The sequence below is a fragment of the Schistocerca nitens genome, chromosome 9 (genome assembly GCF_023898315.1).
Source record: "Schistocerca nitens isolate TAMUIC-IGC-003100 chromosome 9, iqSchNite1.1, whole genome shotgun sequence".
Taxonomy (NCBI): Eukaryota; Metazoa; Arthropoda; class Insecta; order Orthoptera; family Acrididae; genus Schistocerca; species Schistocerca nitens.
Genome location: NC_064622.1, coordinates 465,086,337 through 465,102,730, shown reverse-complemented (window position 1 = coordinate 465,102,730; position 16,394 = coordinate 465,086,337).

The window sequence follows — 16,394 nt, the reverse complement described above, 5'->3', positions numbered from 1 at the left end:
TATTGTGGGTGGAGGGTACACTCAACAGCCGAGCTAGGTTAATAATTGGCTCCTTTTACCGACCTCGCGACGCAGCAGCATTAGTGGCCGAACAAGTGAGAGAAAATGTGGACATACATTTTCCTTTCCTCAGCGTGTTACAGTCTTAGGTGGAGATTTCAATGTGCCAGATGTTCAGGACGGGTGGTAGGGACAGAGCATCGAGTGACATTATATTATACTGAGTGCACTATCCGAACGAAAAATTACCGCGAGCAATTAAACAGAGAGAGAACCGACTCGTGGAGATAACATCGTGGACCTACCGATGACAAACAGACCCCGAACTTGTCGACTCTGTATGTGCAGAACAGGGACCCAGTGATCAAGAGGCCGTTGCAGCATCGCTTGAATATGGACGTTAATAGGAATATACAAAAAAAAAAAAAAAAAAAAAAAAAAAAGGGAGGAAGGTTTATCTGTTTAGCAAGAGTAATAGAAGGCAGATTTGAGACTACCAGACAGATGAAAACGCAAATGTCTGCTCCGACACTGACAATGTTGAGTGTTTATGGAGAAAGTGCAAGGCAATCGTAAAATGCGTCTTAGACAGGTACGTGCCGAGTAAAACTGTGAGGGATGGGAAAAACCCACCGCGGTACAACAACCAAAGTTTAGGAAACTATATAGCGAAAGCAAAGAGAGCTTCACTCAAAGTTGAAACGCAGCCAAAACCTCTCAGACAAACAGACGCTAAACGATGTCCAAAGTTAGCGTAAGGAGGGCTATGCGTGAAGCGTCCGGTGAATGCGAAAGTAAAATTCCATGTACCGACGTGGCAGGAAATCAAATCCTAGGACGTTGTGGTCGTACGTTGAATCAGTAGTAAGCGGCTCGAAACGGCATATCCAGACACTCCGGGGTGATGATGGCATTGAAACAGAGGATGACACGCGTAAAGCTGTGAAATACTAAACACCTGTTTCCAAAGCTGTTTCACGGAGGACGACCGCACTGCAGTTCCTTCTCGCACAAACGAAAAAATGGCCGACATCGAAATAAGTGTCCAAGGAGGAATAGAAAAGCAACTGGAATCACTGAACAGAGGAAAGTCCACTGGACCTGACGGGATACCAATTCGATTCTACACAGAGTACGCGACAGAACCTCCTAACAGCCGTGTACCGCAAGTCTCTAGAGGAACGGAGGGTTCCAAATGATTGGAAAAGAGCACAGGTAGTCCCGGGCTTGAAGAAGGGTCGTCGAGCAGATGCGCAAAACTATAGGCCCTATATGTGTGACGTCGATCGGTTGTAGAAGTTGAGAACATGTTTTATGCTCGAGTAGCATGTCGTTTTTTGGAAACCCAGTGTCTACTATGTAGGAATCAACATGGATTCCGGAAACAGCGATCGTGTGAGACCCAACTCGCTTTATTTGTTCATGGGACCCAGAAAATATTAGATACAGGCTCCCAGGTAGATGCCATTTTGGTTGACATTCGGAAGGAGGGCGTTCGATACAGTTCCGCACTGTCGCCCGATAAACAAAGTAAGAGTCTGCAGAATGTCGGACCAACTGTGTGGCTGGACCTGAAGAGATTGTAGCAAACAGAACACAGCATGTTGTTATCAATGGAGAGACGTCTAGAGACGTTAAAGTAACCTCTGGCGTGCCACAGGGGAGTGTCATGGGACCCATAGCTCTTCACACACAATGTATATAAATGACCTAGTAGATAGTGTCGGACGTTGCATGCGTCTTTTCGCGGATGATGCTGTAGTATACAGAGAAGTTGCAGCGAAAAATGCAGGACGATCTGCAGCGGATAGGCACGTGGTGCAGGGAGTGGCAACTGTCCCTTAACATAGACAAATGTAATGTATTGCGAATAATATGGACAGAAGGAGCCTTTATTGTATGATTGATTATATGATAGCGGGACAAACACCGGTCGCAGTTACGTCTGTAAAATATCTGGGAGTATGCGTGCGGAGTGATCATATAAATAAAAAAAAAAAACAAAAACAAAAAAAGTAATTGTTGGTAAGGCGGGTACCAGGTTGCGATTTATTGGGAGAATGCGTAGCAAATGTAGTCCATCAACAAAGGAGGAGGTGGCTTACAAAACACGCGTTCGTTCGACCTATACGTGAGTGTTGCCCATCAGTGTGGGATCCGTTACCAGGTCGCGTTGACGGAGGCGACGGAGACGATCCAACGTTTCGTCGCAGGGTCATTTGGTAACCGTGATAGCGTTACGGAGATGTTTAACAAACCCAAGCGGCAGACTCTGCAATAGAGGCGCTCTGCATCGCGGTGTAGCTTGCTCGCCAGGTTTCGAGATATTGCGTTTCTGGATGGGGTATCGAATATATTGCTTACCCCCTACGTATACCTCCCGAGGAGATCACGAATGGATGTGGTTAGAGAGATTCGAGCGCGCACGGAGGCGTTTTTTTTTTTTTTTTGCAGACTGTCAGTTCGTCCCGCGAACCATACGCGACTGGAACAGCAAAGGGAGGTAAATGACAGTGGCACGTGAAGTGCCCTCCGCCACACACACCGTTGGGTGGCTTGCGGAGTATATAAATGTTAGAGGCCGGCTGTCATGTGTGCTTTTGAAGGCAGATTCGGTGCGTCTGTAGTTGCGGATGGCGGTTAGCCACCGTCGCTTAAAAGCGGCGAGGGGCGGCGGCGCCTCCCTCGGTTGGCCGGTGCCCATGTTGCGCAGGCGGCGCTCGTTTTTGTTTTGCGGCGGGCAATTTTGTGAGAAACGGGCGCGAATGTTGGCGGGCGAGGTGGCCCGACGGCCGCGGGCCGATCGGGAAACGGTGGGAGGGCGATGGGGCGGCGGAGGTGCGTTTGCACGGCCGTCATCGCCGCACGCCTCCGCTTGTGTGGCTGTGGCGGCGGCCGCGCTGGCCGGGCTGGCGCGGCGACGGTGCGCCAGTTTTGCCGAAGGTTTGGCCATTGTGGCGGGTCGTCGGCTGGGGCTGTGGGGGCGGCATTTGGGCGGGGGCGGCGATTCTCGGCGGGCCGAGCCAGGCTGTGGCGCGCGGTAGCTGCAGTTTGGCCGTGGTTTGCGGCGCTGCCGTGGCGACTGGTTGGCGACTGTGGTGTGGCCGTGTGTAGCCCCATCCTCGGTGGTTTGAATGGCGCGGGTGGTTGCGGCGCAGGTTTGGGGCTGGTCCGCACAGGCTGTCGGACGTTGGGCGGTAGCAAGCGCGGGAGGCGCGGCGCGGCGGCGCGCAGAGTGGCGGCCGCTCTCTCGGCCGTCCGCGCCCGCCCGCGACACTGGCTGGGCCTGGCGGCGCGGCGGCTATTCTCTGCCGTGCTTGCCGCCTTGCCGCTCTCTCGCTGTTCTGTTGTTGTGTGTACGCGCGTCGTCCGTCGAAATAATGGCAGATCAGGCGGCTACGAACGAGACTGCTGCGGCACCCGCCGCCACCGGCACGACGAAGAAGGCCAAGTCTGCGGCGTCTGCGAAGAAGCCGCGCGCCAAGCCTGCGCACCCGCGCACCTCTGAGATGGTGACGGCCGCCATCAAGAGTCTGAAGGAGCGCGGCGGCTCGTCGCTGCAGGCGATCAAGAAGTACATTGCCGCGCACTACAAGCTGGACGCGGAGAAGCTGGCGCCCTTTATCAAGAAGTACCTCAAGTCGGCCGTCGTGGCTGGCGAGCTGGTGCAGACGAAGGGGAAGGGCGCGTCCGGCTCTTTCAAGCTTGCCGGCGCCGGCGGCGGGGCGGCCGAGGGCGGCAAGGCTCGTGCCGGCGGTGCGAAGAAGAAGCGCGCCGCTCCGGCCAGCAAGGAGAAGAAGGGCGGCCGCGCGGCCGGCGCAAAGAAGGCTGGTGGCGTGAAGGCGGCGACCGGTCGGAAGGCGGGCGCCGCCAAGAAGGCGTCTGCGGCGTCGGCGGCTCCCGCGGGTGCGAAGAAGGCGGCTGCGGCCAAGCCGGCCAAGGCCAAGTCGCCGTCGAAGGCGAAGAAGGCCGCCAAGGTTCCGACGAAGAAGCCGAAGGCGCCGCGCCCGAAGAAGGCGACGACGCCGTCTAAGGCGAAGGCGTCGCCCAAGAAGAAGAAGTAAAGTAGTAAAGTTAAAGAAAGGCAAGGGAAAGGGGTTGGCGCTTGACGCCGTCGTCCCCCACCCCCCTCCCCCGCGTCGTCTTAGTGGCGCGCGATGGCACGGCTGCGGCTGTCGCGCGGCCCAAAACGGCCCTTCTCAGGGCCATCAAAGGACGTCGGGAAGGCGTTGATTGTCGTGCATGCGCCGGTGTGGTTGGTTGTGTGTGTGTGACCCTTGTGGGTACTGTTTGCGTGCCGTGGTGGTTGGATTGTGGTGCCGGTGGCGGTAGGCGGCGGCGCGCGGTAGCGGAGCGGTTGTGGCCGTTTGTTGGTCTTTTTTTTGTTTGTTGTTGTTTTTTTTTGCGGCGGCCGACGTTTGGTTGCTCATGTATGTTTCTGGAGACTCTTGTTTGTTTGTTTGTGTGTTTGCTTGCTTTGCGGATGTCGTGTCTTTTGTGTGTGTGTGTGTTGTCTCTCTGTCTCTCTTTGAAAGCGGCGGGGGGGACGTGAGACGTGGAAGTGGCCGGCGGGAATTGGGAAGGCGCGGTGGCGTTGTAGCGTAGCGTAGCGTGCGCGCGCCTCGGAGACGGCGGCGGCCAGCCACCCGTGGTGTGTGGTGACGTCGTCCGGCTGTTGTGTGTGTATCGTGAGGGATGGGATGACGTCGATTGTTGGCGAGAGCGGCTGTGGACGGGAGGGGAATTGGTTGTTGTTGTTGTTTTGCGGGGCTGGAGAGAGGCTGGGCGGCAAGACCGACAAAAGTTTTGCTCGCGACGGAGAGATGTTAGTGGCCCTGAAAAGGGCCGTTTTTGTTGGGCGGGCGCGCGTGCGCGGCGCGGTTTCTAGGCGCGCTCGCCGCGGATGCGGCGCGCGAGCTGGATGTCCTTGGGCATGATGGTGACGCGCTTGGCGTGGATTGCGCACAGGTTGGTGTCTTCGAAGAGGCCGACGAGGTAGGCCTCGCTGGCCTCCTGCAGGGCCATGACTGCGGAGCTCTGGAAGCGCAGGTCGGTCTTGAAGTCCTGGGCGATCTCGCGCACTAGGCGCTGGAACGGCAGCTTGCGGATGAGCAGCTCTGTGCTCTTCTGGTAGCGCCTGATTTCCCGCAGGGCGACGGTGCCCGGCCTGTAGCGGTGGGGCTTCTTGACGCCGCCGGTGGCGGGCGCGCTCTTCCTCGCCGCCTTGGTGGCGAGCTGTTTGCGCGGCGCCTTTCCGCCGGTGGACTTGCGGGCCGTTTGCTTTGTGCGGGCCATAGCGGTTAGCGGCGTGGAGGTGCGTGCGGTACACGAAGCGTCCGGTGCTGCCTTGACAACGGGCCCGCGCGGCCCCGCGCCGCGCTTATATGCCCTCGGTGCGCGTGGTGGGGGGAGGGCGGGCCAGAGTCTATATAGGGGGGCGGCGGCAGAGAGCTCGCACCGCCTGAGCTGGCGAGGTGAGCGCATCGCTGGTGTTGCGCGCTTCGCTTACTCGGCCGTTGAGAGCTCGTGAAGAGGTTTTCTGTGCTGTGGGCGCTGCGGAGAGCAAATTGTCGTGCGTTGTTTTGACAACGCGTGCAAATTGTCGTGTTCCGCGCCTCGCAGTATGGGGAAGAAGCGTGCGCAAGGGAAACCTGCCGCTACGAAGGGTCCTTCGGTTGTGCAACTCACTGAGTCTGCCGACCGTGCAAGGAACTCTAGAGAAGACGAGTCGCGGCCTGTCCCCCCTTTGTATGTCAAGTGCAAAGGCGGGTGGACAGCGCTGTTCGACACCATGACGAGCTGCGCTCGGAACGAGGTGGTCTACGAGTCTGTCGATACAGACTCGCTGATCTGCGTTCGAGCCGCAAACGTGGCCGACCACAGGGCGATCAAGGTCGCAGTGGCCGACCACATCGTCGACGCGCCGCCGGCGCGAGAGAAGGCACCTTCCGTAGGAAGGGTGAAGACGACTAAGGCACTCCTCAGGGGGTTGCCTTGGTGCTGTGACGAGGCAGCGGTCCGGGAAGGGCTGCTGCGAGCCGGGTTTGGTAGTGCAGCCGCAAGGTTGCACAACCGAACCAACAAGAAGAGGGCGCCGCTCTATGCCGTGACCGTGCAAACGGTCGACGGCGGGAGTGACATCTTCGACTTGCGGAAGTTGCTGGGCTTCCCGGTTACGACGGAGGCTCTCCCGACCGCCATGGATCCTCAGCCCCAGTGCTTCAGGTGCCAGGGCGAGGGCCATGTAGCGAAGTATTGCCGCAACGCGGCGCGGTGCGTCAAGTGCTCAGGTGAGCACGACAGCCGCGCTTGCGACCGCGGCAGCAACGCTCTGCCGACTTGTGTCCGGTGTGGCGGCCCGCACGTCGCCAGTTGGCGCGGCTGTGCGGCTTTCTCAAGCCGCAGCCGTGCCGGGGGCGGCGAAGCGGCCGCGGCCGCACCGACGCAGCAGCAGAAGAGAAGACGACGTCGGAAACGACGTAGGGCGCAGAACAGCCCGGCGCAGCTGAGGGACGGCGCAGCAGCAGATCCACCTGCCAGGGGCAGGGACGGCCGCTCGGAAACGGGCAGCCAGGACGCAGCTCGCCTTCCTGCGAAGAGATGTGACCTCGAACTCGGCACCGCCGTGAAGGAGGCCACAGCAGCCCTCAAAGCCGTAATGGCGGCGGAGAGGGCTGCCTTCGCAGCCGCCGTGGCTGCAGAGAAGGAAGAGGCCTTGAGGCAACTGCGAGCAGTTTTCGCCCAAGGCCTCAGTGCAGTCGTACCCGCGAACACTCCTGCGACCTCGCAGAAGGAAGTTCGCGCCCCTATCCCTGCTTTTGTTCCAGCAGCACCGCAGGTGAGAGGCGCAGGGAAGACAACCGCCGCCCCAGAGGAGCCGGTGGCGACGCCGCCCGCTGCGGGATTCGACCCCTCAAGGGGCCGAGAAGAGAGGAAGGCAGCCGTCATCGCGCAAGCGCGAGCGAGCGGCTTGCATCTCTCCGACGCTGAAGCGGCGCAGATCACTGGAACAGCGGACCAGTTCACAGCTGCAGTGCAGAAGGGCTGCGCCGTGCAGTAGAGGAGGACGCTGTAGCCGATCGCCGTCGTTCTGCGCCAGCCTGATGAAGCTGCACCAAGTCACTGACGACAAGGCGCAGCAGAGGGCCTAACAGCAGCGCATGCGTTGCCGCGCCGAACTTTTTATGTTACAGGGAGGAAGCCATTGCGGCCGGCCCAGGAGAATACAAGCGAGCCCAGCCGCAGCACCGGCCTGACCCAGCTAACGACCACGCAGTACATAGGTAACGTTGCACGATACCTCACGCTAACCACCCCTCACCTTGCATGCTCTGTCGCAGCTAGCAAGCCGCTACTGCCCTTACCACCCGTCCTACTGTCGCAGAGGTTTTTTTCCCTTGGCGCTGGCCTTGGCACTTTTTTTCCTCTGCTCTTAAAACCGCTACCCTTCGATCGTTTTCGACCACTACTATCTCCTGATGGACCATGTTAATGAGTAGCCTTACCCAGACGCATGGATAACATCACAGCCTGCATCCTGTGACGCCTGATTCTAAACTAACATGCTTACGGAGGTGACAGTAAAACTTTTGTGTTGGTCACCACGTTGGTGCGGGCGTGGAGGGGCCCCATCCTTCTCTCTTAAAAAAAAAAATAGAGAGCTCGCACCGTAGCCGACTCGCTAGCGCCGGGTGAGGAGCTGGCGCTTGTGTTTTTTCGCTTGCTTGCTTTGAGGAGGAGGAAGGAAGAAGAATGACAGGCCGCGGCAAGGGAGGAAAGGGGCTGGGCAAGGGTGGCGCCAAGCGGCACCGCAAGGTGTTGCGCGACAACATCCAGGGCATCACGAAGCCCGCCATCCGCCGCCTGGCTCGCAGGGGCGGCGTGAAGCGCATCTCTGGTCTGATCTACGAGGAGACCCGCGGAGTGCTGAAGGTGTTCCTGGAGAACGTGATCCGCGACGCGGTGACGTACACTGAGCACGCCAAGCGCAAGACTGTGACGGCCATGGACGTGGTGTACGCCCTGAAGAGGCAGGGGCGCACCCTGTACGGTTTCGGCGGTTAGGCAGGCAGGCAGCCAGCCAGCCGGTGTGCTGTGCTGCGTTGTGGCCTTCCCGCGGCCGTGCCGTGCCCGTGCTTGGTGGGAGAGACGAAAACGGCCCTTTTCAGGGCCACCACACTGTTCGGAGATTGAAAAGTGCGAAAGAGTCTGTGTTGTTTGTTTGTTTGTTGTTGTTGTTGTTGTTGTGGTGCTGTGCGTGCGTTAGTTTTTGAGTTTGACGCGATGGGCGCGGCTGAGTCCAGTGTGTGCGTGGTTTGTGTTGTTTGTTTGTTTTTTTTTTTTTTTTTTTTTTTTTTTTTGTGGCGTGGGCATAGGCGGGCGGGCCGGATCGATCGATCGGATCAGCTGTTTGGTTTTGTCTGTGCCTGTGTGTTTGGAGCGCGCGGCGGCCGGCGTGTCGTCGTCGGACCGTTTACGCGCTGTGTGTGCCACGCGCGCCCCTTTAATTAAAACATTATAATGCTAACAATGATCATCACACTATCGGTGTATTGATGTCGTTGTCGTTTGGAACGCGACTCTGTGCGTGCGCGGAGGGGTGCAGAAACAAACAAAAAAAAGACAAAAAGAGAGAAACCACAAAATGTGTGCGCGTTCGGCCGCACGGGCCGTGGACAAGATGGCGGACGTGCGCCGGCGCTGGCTGTGCAATGTATGTATGTATGTATGTATGTATGTATGTGGACGTGTTGTGTAAAGTGCGGCGAGCACGGACGACGGAAACTTTGCTTTGGACGTAGGTTTGTGTGGTGGCCCTGAAAAGGGCCGATTGTTGTGAGCCGAGCCGGCAAGGCAAAGGCGCGTTTGCGTGCAGGGAGCACGCAAGCGCAGCGCCGCGCTCTCTGTTTAGGCCTTCTTCTCGGTCTTCTTTGGCAGCAGGACGGCCTGGATGTTGGGCAGGACACCACCCTGTGCGATGGTGACGCCCGACAAGAGCTTGTTGAGCTCCTCGTCGTTGCGGATGGCGAGCTGCAGGTGGCGCGGGATGATGCGCGTCTTCTTGTTGTCGCGGGCCGCGTTTCCGGCCAGCTCGAGCACCTCAGCCGCGAGGTACTCCATGACGGCGGCGAGGTAGACGGGCGCCCCGGCGCCGACGCGCTCGGCGTAGTTTCCCTTGCGCAGGAGGCGGTGGATTCTGCCGACCGGGAACTGGAGCCCAGCCCTGCTTGAGCGGGACTTTGACTTGCCCTTGACTTTGCCTCCCTTTCCGCGTCCGGACATGGCGTTTGGCTAGTTGAAACACGTAACGTAACGGTGCGAGCCGCAGCGAGTCGAGCAGCGGAGTGCGTGGCGGCGGGACTACTGCTGCTGCTGCTGCTGCTTACATCTAATACTTTCTCCTCTTTGGAGAAGTGTGAGGGGGAGTTTGTAGCCTTTCGGCTTTTACTCCCCTGTGTACTTGTGTGTATGATTATTTCTGTATTTTTTTGGTGTCTATGAAATGTGATGTTTGTTCTGTGTGAGTCTGGTACTTGCCTGAGGTTTGGCGAGATAATTGTAGTGGTTTGGGTAGGAGCAGGATTTGGGAATGGATATTGGGATTTTTCTCTTCGACTTAGTCGTCGAAGATCGTCATAGGGCGCTTATGCTTATCGCGGGACATGTCATACCGACCTAGGGAGTGGATGAGTGCATTTCCGGATCTGGAAGAACCCTCATAGAAGGCCCTTGCCAGATCCCGGAAACGCTCTCTCAGGAGTGGGATTTCGGCTGCGGCGTGCAAGTCGTCCGTAGGGAATCCGAGAGGTAGGTGCAATGCCCTTCTGAGGGCGCGGTTCTGCAGCCTCTGGAGTTTGTCCAGGTGCTGCTTTGCCGCGTATCCCCAGACAGGGCACGCATACTCCATTACCGGCCGGATCAGGGCCTGGTATACATTTACTGCTACTGGGCAAGGAAGGGAGCTGGTTGTGTTCAGGATAGGGTATAGGATGGACATTCTGGCGCAGACCTTCCTGTGGACCTCGTCTATGTGGGGTTTCCACGTAAGTCGAGAGTCCAGGGTTACACCAAGGTACTTGGCGGTTCTGCGCCAGGGGAGTTGGGTTCCATTTAGGTGAAGGTGGAGGGGGGGACGTTGAGGAGGTACGCGCCTTCCGAGCCTGCGGGTAATCAGCATTGCCTGTGTCTTCTCCGAGTTGATGGTGATGCGCCAGCGACGGGCCCAGGTTTCTGTGTCATCTAAAACCCTTTGTAGCCTACGAATGACCAGGTCCTTGTTCGCGTTTCTCGTGTAGAAGGCTGTATCGTCAGCGTACTGCGCAGTATGCACCAGGGGGGCCGTTGGAGTGTCCGCAGTGTACAAACTGTACAATACGGGCCCCAGGACCGATCCCTGTGGCACCCCAGCACGAATACGCCTTCTGGTGGAGGTGGCAGTTTCTACTTTGACGGAGAAAGTCCTATTGGTGAGATAGCTCTTGATCAGCTGAACTATACTCCCAGGAAACCCTTGTGTGTACAACTTGTAGAGTAGCCCTCTATGCCATACTGAATCAAAGGCTTTGGCTACGTCTAGTAGCACTATCCCGCAGTAGCCTCTGTGGTTGAAGCCCTCCGTGGCTGCTTCAACCACTCTCATGACCTGTTGTGGGGCAGAGTGGTTCTGCCGGAATCCGAATTGGAAATCCGGCAGAATTTGCTCTCTGGTAATATGTTCTTGTATGGGTCTTAGCAGGAGGCGCTCATAGATCTTGCTGAGAGTTGGCAAGAGGCTAATCGGCCTGTAGTGCTGCGGGAATAGAGGGTCTTTCCCTGGTTTGTGTATCGCGACCACTTCCGCATGTTTCCAGCAAGCTGGGAAAATACGGGAACGAGTAATCTCGTTGAGGACGTTCGCGAGGTGTGTGATCGCTGTGGGTGGGAGTTTTTTGACTAGCTGGTTTGTGACACTATCGTGCCCTGGCGCCTTTTTTGTAGGTAGGGACCTGATTACTCTTGCCACGTCCTCGGGGGCAAAAAGTATGGGTTCGTCCTCTGGGTCCTCCTCAGCATTGAGGAAGACAGCCAGTTGACGACTAACTACCTCTTCATGCTCTTCATCCTGGGGTTCTGCCGTTTGAAACTGCTTCTCGAAGGAGTCGGCGAGGGCGTTGGCCTTTCCAGCATGGCTGTAGACCAGTCCACGCTCGCCATGCAGTGGCGGCATCCTAGCGCGTCGTTTTGTAAACTGTTTGGTCGCTTGCCATAGTGTATGGTCGTCTACTTTGAGAGCTGTGAGGCGGTTTTGCCATTGCTGGTTTCTGTGCTCATTGAGCGCTACCTTTAGTTCTCTCTGTAGACGATTGAGCAGCCTCCTGGTGGCCTGGTTTCTGGTGATCTTCCACTCTTTTGCCACTCTGTTCTTGTGTCGAATTTGAGCTAGCAAGTGTTCCGGGAGCTGTATTTGCGGCGGAGGGCCATCCCTTTGTGGAGGGGTGGCTTCTTCCACTGCCTGCAAGATGGTGCCTGTTAGGTCTTGTAGCGCTTGTTCTACTGTTTCCGCAGTAGGTGGCGGAGCGCGAGCGATATCAGAGGCGACAGTTTCTTGGTATCGCTCCCAGTCTGTACGTTTGTACGACGTCTGGTACCGTGGGAGTGCTACCCATTCTCCCACATCGACCTCCAGAATCACTGGGTTGTGGTCGGAGGACATTCTGTTGATTGTCCTTGCGGCCACAAACCCTGCGATCCTCCTAGTGAGAGCTATGTCTAACACGTCGGGCCTGGCTCCATTTTTTGGAAAATGTGTGGGCTCGACTGGACCCCATGTTTCGAAGTGGTGGGTGCGCGCTAGTTGTTGCAGTTTGGCGCCTGCTCTGGAGGTTACTCTAGAATTCCAGTCAGGATGTTTGGCATTGAAGTCTCCCCCTATTATGAGTTTGCCTTCAATTTGCCCTAGAGCAGCTATGTCTCCCTCATCTATCTGGTCATGTGGGGGTCGGTAGACTGCGACAATTGTTAGGGGTCCAGTGGCAGTGGTTACTTCCACCGCTACTGCTTCGATTTTGTTGGTAGCTGGTAAGAATACCTGGTGGTGGGGGATCCCTCTTTTTACATATATGGCCACTCCTCCGCCTTGGGTTGGCCTGTCTTTACGGTAGGTAACGTAGTTGGGAACTGTCGCTTTTATTCCCGGCTTTAGGTGGGTTTCCCCCATCATGCATATGTCGATGGAGAACTCCTTCATGAGTTCTCGGAACTCGACCTCTTGATTAACAATGCCGTCTGCGTTAAAGACGCACATTGTCAGGCCTTGAATATTCGGTCGTCTATTCATGTTGGGGTTTTGATACTACTGAGGAAGTCGCAGAGGGGAGCGACTGCTGGACTGTTGCCTGAAGGGCGACGAGGATCTGTGTGTTCTGCTTCTGGGCTTCCCTGAATTCCTTCATCATTTCCATGACGAGGTTCATGGTCTGCACCATTACGCCTAACAACTGATCCATGGGGGGGGAGTGTGTGTGGGGTTCCCTAGATCTTCCCCCGTCATGGTGGACCTAGTCGTTGTTGCTGTGTGTTTCCCGGTGTTGTTCTTGTGATAGCGTCTGGTGTTGTGGTGATTGGGCCACGCTTTCATGGTTCCTCGGAGGAGAAACCACTTCCGCATATGTCGCCCTCGGTGTGTCCGGCCTTGGTTTTCCCCAGGCCTTGTCTGTGTGTGTTGTAATGTTTCGGTTTCTTGTGTGTCTCGATGGGTTCATGGTGTTTTCTTTTCGTGTGTGGGGGGCGGCCTTTGCGCCCTTTGCCTGCTGTGTGTGTCTTTTATGGACCTCACAACCTTGGTAGCCCGCTGTGTGGTTTTTGCCACACAGCGCGCACCTTATTTGCGGGTCCGTGTGTTTTATGTTGCACGTTCGTGTGTCATGGGCCTCGGCGCATTTTCTGCACCTCACTGCCATTGAGCAGTGTGCCGCAATGTGGTTGAGGCCCTGACATCTGAAGCACTGCACCGTCTTGTTTTTGCGGCGCAGTGGTTCAGTGGTCACAGGGACCGCCAGGATCGTCTTAATGTCCCTTCTGTTCTGTGGGACGTCTGGCAGTGTGACCTGATACAGGGGCCATTTGCTGCCTATGTTTCCCATCTGTTGGACCGCCTTGACGATGTACCCCTGGGCAGTCAGGTCCGTTTTGATCGCCTGGGGGGCCACTCGTCTCGGTAGGTCTCTGATGACTATGTTTCTGTTTCGTGTTTTTGTTGTGGGGAAAGTGTAGTGAGGTATGTTTTTGCTGTTGAGAAGTGTTTTTGTTGTGTTGTAGTGCTCGAGTGTGAGTAATGTTATTTTTATTTTGTCACCACCAGCAGGTTTTGCTTTGAAATTGCCTCCCCCGATTGCTGCTTTTAGCATTTCGAAGAGTTCCTCGTAGTTCCGAGTGAACTCCGCGACGATCGGAGGGAGGTGGCGGGTGACCTGGTTTTGTGTTTGCGTTGTTTCTTGCGGTGTGTCTGGCTCATCAGCCACCGCCTGGAACCTGTTCGGGGTGGGTTCCAGTCCCCGGGCCGGCGGGAGCCTCGGCTGGCGAAACGTTTTCTTCGCCAGCACGAAACCATCCGTATCCTGCCCGGTTTCGTGGTTCCCTTCCAGTGCCGATGTTTCCTGGTCCCCTCCCAGGACGACGACAGGTGCTGTCGGGGGCGCTGGCTCCTCAGAGGGTGTGGAAGTGGTTGGGGTGGTGGTGGTGGAGTGTTTTTTCCCCTTGGAGTGCTTCTCCTTCTTGTCCTTCCTTACACGCCGTTGCTTGGATGTGGTGGACTTGAGTGGGGGGGATTTGAGGAACTGGGATCGGGTAGGGGGTTGGGTGGCAGTTGCGGGTTTGGGGAGGATTTTAGCCGGCTGACTGGACTTCTGCTTGCCATTCAGGTTACGGATGTGATCAGCAAGGAGGCCACAGCTGTTGGCAAGCAGGAGAGGGCTGAGGAGAGGGGAGGGAGGGGCGGGATCGCAAATCCTGACGATGTATTTGTCTGTCTGCGTTTTGTGTGGTTTTGCCATGTCGGTAGCGGAAAGGGGGCTTGCTGCCAGGTTATTGTCAGTTGCAACTTTTGTTGGCACCGTTGGGTTTTCCGGTTGCAGAGCTGACCCTAATAGCACGATGGCAGACGCGGAATTCTGAACGGGGGCGGCGGAGAACCTCTCTGTGGTTCCGCGGCCCGCTTCCAGGTCCTGGCCTACTTTTTCCCTATTCTTGGGGGGGGCAGAGACTGACTCTGCGGCAGCCGAAGTGCTCGAGACGGCCGGCCGCGCGGCCCGCGGCAACAAGAAGGCGCGCCTCGTGTCATCGGCGGAAAGAGACCGCCGCGACCCCAAGGCGCCACCCAAGCTCGGCATATCACGACGACGAGGAGACACGACAACTCTGCCGGGCGACGCCATGCAAAATTTTATCCCTGTGCCGTCCGTGCTAAGACCTCGACGCAAGTGCCCGTCAATGTTTTAATAAAAACAAAGCCGGTGAACACTCCTGTTTGTACTCCCGTGCAAGCGGGGGCCTATGGCTGACAGTATGCGAGTGAGAGGAGCGATGCTCAACCCTCGACTGCTACTCAGCGAGTGGCGGCGGGACTACGCGCTCGCACCTTTTGTACCCTGACCTTCAGGGTGACTAGAGGTGAAGTTTTTGTCCTTGGACATTTACTTCGAATTGGGAATGTGTGATTTTTGTGTTGTGGCTTTACTTAAGCGGTATGTCTTGAGTGGTTATGTGCGTATTTGCTTCTTTAACTTGTACTGCCTGATCAATGGCGATTTTTGTGTGATGATGTTGGTGAGTTGATGGGGGAGAGAGAGGGTGATGTGATGGTGGGCGAGTGTGTGTTCAGTCAAAGAGTATTGACCTGGGTGTTCTGTGACGCTTGATGGTGGGGTCGTATTGGCCCAGTGACTTGATGAGGGGGTTTGTTGACCTGCTAGATGTTTCGTAGAACGCTTTAGCCAAGTCAACAAAACGTTGTTGTAGTCGAATTACGCCCGCAGCTGTGTGTAGGTCGTCAGTGGGGAATCGGGAGGGGAGGTGTAAGGCTCGTTTGAGGGCCCTATTTTGAACCTTTTGGAGTTTGAGTACGTGCGTCTTGGCCGCATAGCCCCATATTGGGCACGCGTATTCCATTATGGGGCGTATGAGGGTGCAGTAGACGCGTACTCCTAGGTCTGCTGTTAGCGCACTACCGTTATTAAGGATCGGGTATAGTACGCTCAAGCGAGCGCTGGCTCGGCGGCGCAGGTCTTCGATATGCGCATGCCATGTCAGCCTCTTATCTAGGGTCACCCCTAGATACTTTGCTGTGTTGCGCCAGGGCAGTTCTTGTCCGTTTAAACTTAGATTTAGGGGTGGTCGCCTGCGAGGTCCTCGCGGTCCTAATCGGCGCGTAATCATCATAGCCTGAGTTTTGCCGCTGTTGATTGTGATGCGCCACCTTTTAGACCATTCCTCTGTGGCGTTGAGAACTCTTTGGAGGCGTCTTGTGACCAGATCCCTGTTTGGGTTGCGGGTGAAAAATGCAGTATCATCTGCATATTGAGCAGTGTGCACCAGGGGTGAGGTGGGTGTGTCTGCCGTGTACAGGCTGTACAGGACAGGCCCTAGCACCGATCCCTGGGGCACCCCTGCACGTATGCGTCTTTTTGTCGATAGGGAGTTGTCAACCCTGACGGAAAATGTCCTATTCGAGAGATAGCTTTTGAGTAACTTTACTATCGTCCCGGGGAAGCCTTGTGTGTATAGTTTGTACAATAACCCATTGTGCCATACGGAATCGAAGGCTTTGGCTACATCGAGTAGCACTATCCCACAGTAGCTTCTGCGGTTGAAGGCCTCGGTGGCTGCTTCAACGACTCTCATGATCTGTTGGGGGGCGGAGTGTTTCTGCCTGAATCCGAACTGGAAATCAGGCAGGACTTGCTCTCTGGAGATGTGTTGCTCAATAGGTGTGACTAGGAGGCGCTCGTAGATTTTACTGAGAGTGGGCAGAAGACTAATCGGTCTGTAGTGCTGTGGGAATAATGGGTCCTTACCGGGTTTAGCTATCGCGACCACCTCCGCGTGTTTCCAGCACGCTGGAAACTCGCGGGATCGAGTAATCTCGTTGAAGACATTCGCGATGTGTGTGATTGCCAATGGCGGGAGGTTCTTAACTAACTGGTTTGTGAGCCGGTCGTGGCCTGGAGCCTTTTTGTTGGGCAGGGACCTAATGACTTTTGCCACGTCTTCTGGGGCGAAAAGCGGAGTGTGTTCATTCTCGTCGTCTTCAGCTGCAAGAAATACTGCAAGCTGCTGACGGACTGTGTTTTCGTGGTCCTCGTCCTGCGCCTCTGCTGGTTGAAACTGTTGCTCGAACGAGTCGGCGAGCGCGTTGGCCT